Consider the following 9,148-nt stretch of genomic DNA (forward strand, 5'->3'; position numbering starts at 1 on the left):
TTATCGTCCAAATCAGGGTGGTCATATCCCTTCATACAACTTGTCATTCAAATCGATCCTCCATTAAGTCGTATTCATGTCAAAGACAACCTAGTTATCAAATTTCTTCTAGACCATCACTACCATACCTTCTTCATCAATCATCCTCAAATTTCTTAAATCCTTTCATCCTCAATTTTCTTAAATCCTTTCATCACAAATTTCTCAAGTCCTTTCATCACAAATTTCTTAAATCCTTTCATCACAAATTTCTCAAGTCTTTTCATCCTGAAATTTCTCAAATCCTTTCATCACAAATTTCTCAAGTCCTTTCATCACAAATTTCTGAAATCCTTTCATCACAAATTTCTCAAGTCTTTTCATCCTGAAATTTCTCAAATCCTTTCATCACAAATTTCTCAAGTCTTTTCATCCTCAAATTTCTTAAATTCTTTCATCACAAATTTCTCAAGTCTTTTCATCCTCAAATTTCTCAAATCCTTTCATCACAAATTTCTCAAGTATTTTCATCCTCAAATTTCTTAAATCCTTTCATCACAAATTTCTCAAGTCTTTTCATCCTCAAATTTCTTAAATCCTTTCATCACAAATTTCTTAAGTCCTTTCATCCTCAAATTTCTTAAATCCTTTCATCACAAATTTCTTAAATCCTTTCATCACAAATTTCTTAAGTCCTTTCATCACATTTTTCCTAAGTCTTTTCATCACAAATATCGTGTATGGTCACAACTCGATCCCAAAAGAAAAAGATGGTTGAACAACAATATGGCATGCCAGACATTGGTGTCCTATATGAAGATCCCACGCAATATCATACACAAAGTGGGCAACCTAGCAATCAAGATCAAAGTCAAAATCTTGACATGGTTAACCAAGATGAACTTTGTTCGGAAGTGCAAACTTTCCTAGTGGATTCTTATAACCAAGAGATGATAGAAAAGTTTATTAAACACAATCCTACTGCACTTTTGAAAACTCTCCTTGAACATGGGGCTCAACTTCCGCCTGAATTCCGCTCTCTCCCAACAACCACAAGGAGACCTCACTCCCACACAAAGTGTTGCACCTACTATTCAAACTCAATCAATTACAGCCCCATCAATCATCCAAGCTCAATCAATGCCACCCGCGGTACCTTCCACTGTGGTCTCCATCCCACCTTCTTCCTCCTTACCATCCATACCACTATCAAATCCAATCTCATCTATTCTCCAACAAACTTCTATACCACTTCCTCCTATTCAACCACATATTTATATTCCACAAACTTCCCTTCCTCCCAACAATGTCACAAATTTTATCCGGACCATATTCAATCCCGTCACAACAGTTGGTGGACCACAACCAACTGCCCCTCAAACCTCGACGACATCGGTCATCACATCCCACGTTCCCACCTCCTATCATATCAATATATTGGTGGTGGTGTACCTTCTTTGGTTCATCCAATTCTTGGGGCAAGTACAATTCATCAATATCAAAGTCCACAACAAGACCTCATCAAGGAAATTCAAGACATGAAGAATATCATCAAGGACATGAAACAAATGACTAATAAAAGAAAAACTTACTCGTTTGAAGAGTTTTTCCCTTGTCCTTACGACCTATCTATATCAGTTGCACCATATCCCCTGGGATTTGAGATCCCTAAATTCACCAAGTATGAAGGCAAAGGAGATCCCCGCGACCATGTCCGAGAATTCCACATCTTATGCCAAGAAGTCTCCTGTAGTGACCTTTATCTTCGCAGACTCTTTCCCAAAAGTCTCACGGGAGATGCCTTGGCATGGTTCTCATCTTTACCACGAGGTTCCATTGTCTCTTTTCCAGACTTGGCAGAAAAATTTGTGGCCCACTATGCATACAACATGGGTAATGATGTATCTATGATGGACTTATGTAATACAAAACAAAGGCCCGGAGAAACCTTCGCCAATTTCCTACAAAGATGGCGACATCTTATCAAGAAATTTCAGTGGGACATGCCAGAACAACATCAAATTGAGCTATTCCAAAAGAACTTGGTGTCTGAACTTTCAAGACCTTTAATATCTCAATGTATCAAATCCTTCCAAAAATTGACAGATAAGGGCCTCTCCCTCGAACGTGTCTTGTTGGAGGAAGGAACCTTGAAACATTACTAGAAATCAACACAAAGTTCTTCCTCTTATTATAACGACAAGCCAAAATTCTGGTCCAAAAACAAAAATGTGGTCAATGATGGTATAACTGATGCAAAGTGGGTCCAAACCGTGGCCACTCCCCCAAAATCCACCACCAACAATCATCAATTCAACAACCAAAATCAATCCCAAAAACCTCACAACAATGTCTCAATCCAGGGACAACCACCCCGATCGAATAACAGGACTCCAAGAGATTTCACTCCTCTGGCTGAGCCTATTGAAGTGGTGTTTCAAAAACTTGTCCAAGCAGGTATAGTGGTTTTTCCAATCACTCGCCCATTTGACCCCTATCAACCTAAGCCAAGATGGTATAATGAAAATGAGTATTGTGAATACCATTGTATCAAGGGACATGATACATGAAAGTGTATGAAAATGAAGATCTACATACAAGATCTCATTGATAGAGGTGAGATTGAGATAGCAAATGCAAAACCTAGTAATAATAATGACAAACTCAAAATGTACCAGGAACCCTTCCCGAATCATGATAAAGGAAAAGGCTCATCATCTAACACAATGGGTTATGACTACTCTAATCACATAACCGGTTTTGATTTTTTAGTAGGTCGCATTGAACCTGCAGACAATCACGTCAATGTCATAACCATCCAAGGATTCAATTCTCCTTCTTCCTAAAGCAGACCAAATCCTACTAGGATAGTCATTCAAGGCACCACGCCTTCCACCTCCCATTTCCAGAATGACTACAATGCAACTACACGTCGAGGAAGAGTCACCATCCAAGGAGTTCCTCCCCCACCAAACCCCCCACCCATGTCTTTCACCCGCTGATATGACCTCCTTGATCAACTTGGGAAGACACCCACGCAGATCTCCATTTTGGAACTTCTCAAGACCTCCCCGGTCCATAAAGAAATTTTGAAACAAGCCCTTCTCCAATCACGCGTTCCAGATAACATCAACGCCACCCAATTCCAAGCCCTCATTGGAAACCTTGCTGCCCAGCAGCACGTTGTATTTAACTCCAAAGATGCTCCCATAGATGAAGACCATAACAAACCTTTGCACATCGAAGCTCTCATCCACAAGCACAAGGTCAAACGTATCCTGATAGACGGTGGATCCGGGCTTAATCTGTGCACATACAAATTAATAAAATAATTGGGACTTTCTGAGGATCTGATAGACACATCAAGAAGGATCACAATAAAGGCATATGATGATGCAAAAAGAATTTCAAAGGGCGTTACCTCTTCAAGTGGGCCCCATTACAATTGAAACCCCTTGCCAAGTACTAGATCTTGACCTCCCCTACAACATTCTCCTCGGGAGGCCATGGATTCATTCCTTACAGGCCATACCCTCCACCTATCACCAATGCATCAAATTCCCCTATAACGGAAGAGAGATCACTATCAAAGGTGATCCCCAACCTTTTCAATATTGCAAACTATTAGAGGCGAAGTATTCGTATCATTGCCCACTAAATAGACCCTCGCCAATGCCTCCATCTGACATATCAAATGTTGCCTCTACATCATCCCAACCAGATAATCAAATCAAGATCTTGGACAATAGCTGTGGAGAATACAAATTGGAGGACGTCTTATTAATAGGCAACCTCCCTCTCTCTCCTAAGTCATTTGGCAAACCAAAAGAGATAAAAAAGGACCCAAAACCAATCATGCAATGCCAAAACACCACCTTCTAGCAATGGGGCCCACTTGATATCAAGAGCCTCGAAGCAGATATCTCTTCATGGCTATACTGGGAAGAAGACGAAGATCCAATAAGAATATCCAAAGAAATGTACCCAAAAGCATCTGCCATAGTTGAAAAAATGGGTTACAAAGGACACGACCTGGGACCAGAGGAGAAAGGAAGAAAAACACCCATAAATCTTATCTCCTATAGATACAATAGAGGCTTGGGGTACACCCCAGTGCCTAAGATTACTATCACTGGTGCCCTTTCTAGTCCTTCTTCGGATATCGAAAGCGTTGACAAAGAGGAATTCCATGAAATGCCTTATGAATATGAGAAAGATATCTTCTTGGATGCTTACATCAATACCATCACCCCCATAACCCCTCCCACTTCACATGAGCTACATCTTGTCCTTCCTGAACTCATTGACTGGGGCCAACGAGACAAACCCACTTTAGATATCTGCGCCGACGATAATGCTCTCATTGCTCTCCTAACAACGCAAAATATGGAAGATTGTAGCAGAATCGAGGGTATTCAACTACACGAAAAGGGATACTTTGGTAGTCAAGTCAATACCCTTAGCCACAAAAAAGATAATAAAAGAAAAAGATATGATTCCCTAGGTGAAAACCTCCCTAAGGCGCCTTTGGATGAACAAGAAATAAAAACAAAGGGCTTATCTGAAAGTGAAAACCTGGAAAAGGCACTTGATGATGAGGGATTTGACCTCCCTACCATTGGTTACCTTCCACAGGACAAATCAAATTTGTTGATAGAAGAAACAGACAACATCAACATGGGCACCGAAGTCATTCTGAAAAATGTGCTCATTGCCAAATCCCTCACAGAAATCGAGAAACAAGACTTCATCAACTTCCTTACAGAGGTAAAAATCAATTTTGCATGGTCCTATTCCGATATACTAGGGTTGGACCCTACCTTGGTGGTTCACAATCTCGTCGTCCGCCTAGATGCAAAACCTGTAAAACAAAAATTGTGCAAAATGCACCCACATATTGCACTCTTGGTCAAGGCGGAACTCCAAAAGTTGTTAGACGCAGAATTTATCAAACCAATAGATTATGCTGAATGGGTCTCCAACATTGTACCTGTCGGCAAACCTTGTTGGGGGTATCCACATCTACACAGATTTCCAAGATCTAAATATAGCTTGTCCTAAAGATAATTTCCCGCTCCCCAATATAGACATGATTGTGGACCTTACAACAGGACATGAAATGTTATCGCTAATGGATGGATTTTCTGGATAAAACCAAATCAGGATAGCAGATGAGGATCAACATAAAACTGCATTCACAACACCATGGGGTACCTTCTGTTACCGGGTCATGCCTTTTGGCCTTAAAAATGCTGGAGCTACGTATCAACGGGCAATGACAACAATTTTTCATGACCTCTTGCACAAAATTATGGAGGACTACACCTCACCAAAACCCAACAACAAACCTCACCAAAACCCAATAGCAAACCTTCATCCACCGATGTGCCCGTTACACCATCCTTGCATACACCTTGTTCAGAAGGCATTTTGATGGTTCCCTCCTAAGGTGTTTAGATAAACAAGAAGCAGAATGGGCATTACGCGAAGTACATGAGGGTATCTGTGGGGCACACTCAAGTGGACTCACATTGGCTAAAAAAAATTTGAGAACAGGATACTATTGGCCTAAAATGGAAGAAGATGCATACAATTATGTGAAGAAATACATCCCTTGCCAGCAGCATGGCGACAAGATTCATGCACTGTCACAAGAATTGCAACCATTCATTACACCATGGCCCTTCTTGCAGTGGGGGCTCGATCTCATTAGGAAAATCCACCCTTCATCTTCCAACGGACATAAATTCATTATTGCCACCACCAAATACTTCACCAAGTGGGTAGAGGCTATCCCTCTTACTTTCACCACCGACAAGCAAATATCCAAATTCATCCCGAACTACCTAATCTGCCAATATGGCATCCCAAAAGTTATCATCACAGATAATGGTAAACAATTTAAGAACCAGGATGTCAAAGAACTCTGCCAAAAATTCAACATCCAACACCGCTTCTCCACTCCATATTACCCCCAAGGCAATGGCCAAGCTGAGGCTTCTAATAAAACCCTAATAAAAATCCTCAAAAAGATAGTCAATGAAGTGGGTCGTGATTGGCACCTCCAAATCTATCCTGCATTGTGGGCCTACCACACCTCCATCCACACCCCCACAGGCGCCACTCCTTATTCCCTAGTATTTGGTTCTAAAGCCATCCTTCCCCTTGAGATCGAGATCCCCTCTCTAAGGGTATTGCTGCAAAACATCCTACCAGAGGAAGAATATAGAATTGCCTGCTTACAAGAGCTAGAATTGTTAGATGAAAGGCACCTCAAGGCCTTGAATCATCTCCAGGTATATCAAAACCGTATGCGCATGAGTTATCATAAAAAAGTCAAAACCCAAGAATTCCAAGTTGGTGATCTTGTCCTCGTGGAAAATCAGAAAAATATACAAGAAAGAGAAAAGAAAGGCAGGTTCGAGCCTAATTGGCTTGGACCATACGTAATCACAGTGAAATATGGATCAGGAGCTTATCAGTTGGCAACTCCTGAAGGTGATCCTTTGGATGATCCAATGAATATCATGCACCTCAAAAGATTTTATGCTTAGTCCTCAAAAAGTCTTAAATTGTCAAAAAAAAAAATCAAGAAATTTTTTTTTTTAAAATGAGAAAAAGATCCTGAAAAAATCGTCACTTTGGTGAAAATCTGGCAAACAGGCACCTTATGACACAATTTTTTTTTTAAAAATCAGAAAAAGAAAGAAAAAGCAATTCGTCCATTAGTGAAAACCACTTGGTGGCACTATGGACAAGTACCTTGGTGAAAACCTTTGTGCAGACGCCATTGCAAATAACCGGATCCACTGTCTATCATGTCGATACTACAAATCATCTACCATCCAGCCCACCCATGTGCAACATTACTTCTTTTTCGCCTCCCAATAAAACATGTGTATGATGATGAAGTCTTCGCCTAAGTCATGAACAAGGAATGTCCCATTGAAACTGAGATTTTATGCCTCTATGTGTAAGCTTCAAGAAGTCTTGAGAAACAATCCCAAGTCCATCCTAGTTCTACTCTTGGCAAGAGGTATCATGTGGTCACAAGGAAGAGACTTGTTAGATTTTGTTAGATCTTTTCATATAGGCTTGCATCTTTTGCCCTACGACTGCCACTATTTACGACTGCCTAGGTTCTTCCATATCCAGGTACGTTATGATAGGTGCATACTGGGGCATATTTCATAGTATGACATGTTTTGGATCCTTCTTGTATAAATCGGCGACCTGGTACTAGTGTTTATCAACACTTACCTTCTCGTGTACAAGAGGTATCGGTGTGTTTGAGGGTTTCCTTGCACGAACCCACAACTCTGTATTAGTGTTTCTTAACACTTGCATTGTTGTGTGCAAGAAATTCTCGTTTGTCTACAGAGTCAGTCCACGCCCTGCGTTTCTCATGGCATCCTGATTTCTATAATCAATGGTGCAAATCACTCAGGGCAACATCAAACTAGGTTGGCTCTCCACATTTGTTGTGCACAAAATCTCACCATCATTCCATCAAATCCTAAACTAAATAATCTCATGGAGTTCTCAATTGCCCCCATTTTCCTCCGTGGTTTCGCATCGCCTATTCTTCTTTCCAAATACCTCACGACTGCTTCATATTTGTTCCTCATCTATCCCTTCCACCTTAATTTTTCTTCCTCTATTTTTTTTTCCTCACATAATCAATTCTGATTTTGATTCATGTCTTATACAGGATGTATCCTTCCTGAAACCAGACACTTTGATCATGTCTTATACAGGATGAATCCTTCCTGAAACCAGACATTGTGATCAATCATGTCTTATACAGGATGAATCCTTCCTGAAACCAGACGTTGTGATCTGATCATGTCTTATACAGGATGAATCCTTCCTGAAACCAGATGTTGTGATCAGTCATGTCTTATACAGGATGTATCCTTCCGGAAACCAGACACTCTAATCATGTCGTATACAGGATGAATCCTTCCTGAAACCAGACGTTGTGATCGATCATGTCTTATACAGGATGAATCCTTCCTGAAACCAGACGTTGTGATCTGATCATATCTTATACAGGATGAATCCTTCCTGAAACCAGACGTTGTGATCAGTCATGTCTTATACAGGATGTATCCTTCCTGAAACCAGACACTCCGATCATGTCTTATACAAGATATATCCTTCCTGAAACCAAACACTCTGATCATGTCTTATACAAGATGAATCCTTCCTGAAACCAGACGTTGTGATCAATCATGTCTTATATAGGATGAATCCTTCCTGAAACCAGACATTGTGATCTGATCATGTCTTATACAAGACGAATCCTTCCTGAAACGAGATATTGTGATCAATCATGTCTTATACAGGATGAATCCTTCCTGAAACCAAACACTTTGATCATCTTTTTCTTATACAGGATGAATTCTTCTTGAAACCAGACTGAATCTAGATCTTATCAATCGAATCAAATCAAATCTATCAGGATATCAATTTCGCAAAACTCCAAAGATCAAATACCTCAATTGATCTCCCGAGGGGGCATCACCATACCATAATCTATCAATCAAGAGCCGGGGCATCCTATCAAACTAATATCAGCATCAAAACAAGATTATTCTTTGAATCAATGTGTCATCACACCTCGCTTCAAAGAGGGGCAAAATGTAGACACTTAAAAAAAAATATTTTAATTATTTTTAATTCCTCGCATAATTAATTAATTAATTATGTTAATTCAAATTCCTCTCAATATTAATTAAATATAATTAATATTGTCACTATAGCATATGATTGATTTATTAATAAATCAATCCCTTTCTTTATTCTTCTAAAAAAATCAAATCCTCACAAATCTTCCTCTTAGCTAATTAAATTCAAATCATCTTCTTAATTCATTCTTCTAGAAACTCCCTAAACTCACTTAACATTATTCTTCTAATTTTTTATTCCCTCCACTCATTCTCTCTCCTAGTCAAATTTTCCTACAAATATTAATCCCACCTAACATTTCCTCTAATCCCCCTCCTAATGAGTCGTTAATGGTTAATCGACATGATTAGCCACAAAGTCAACTCTTTGTCCTTTTCATCCAGCCACTAGCTTTAAATGCTCTTTTCCTAGGTGAATGTAAGATTTTCGAAATCACACATTCCTCTAGGCATCCCCTCTCCCAAGGAATTTTTAATTC

The sequence above is a fragment of the Cryptomeria japonica genome, chromosome 10 (genome assembly GCF_030272615.1).
Source record: "Cryptomeria japonica chromosome 10, Sugi_1.0, whole genome shotgun sequence".
NCBI lineage: Eukaryota > Viridiplantae > Streptophyta > Pinopsida > Cupressales > Cupressaceae > Cryptomeria > Cryptomeria japonica.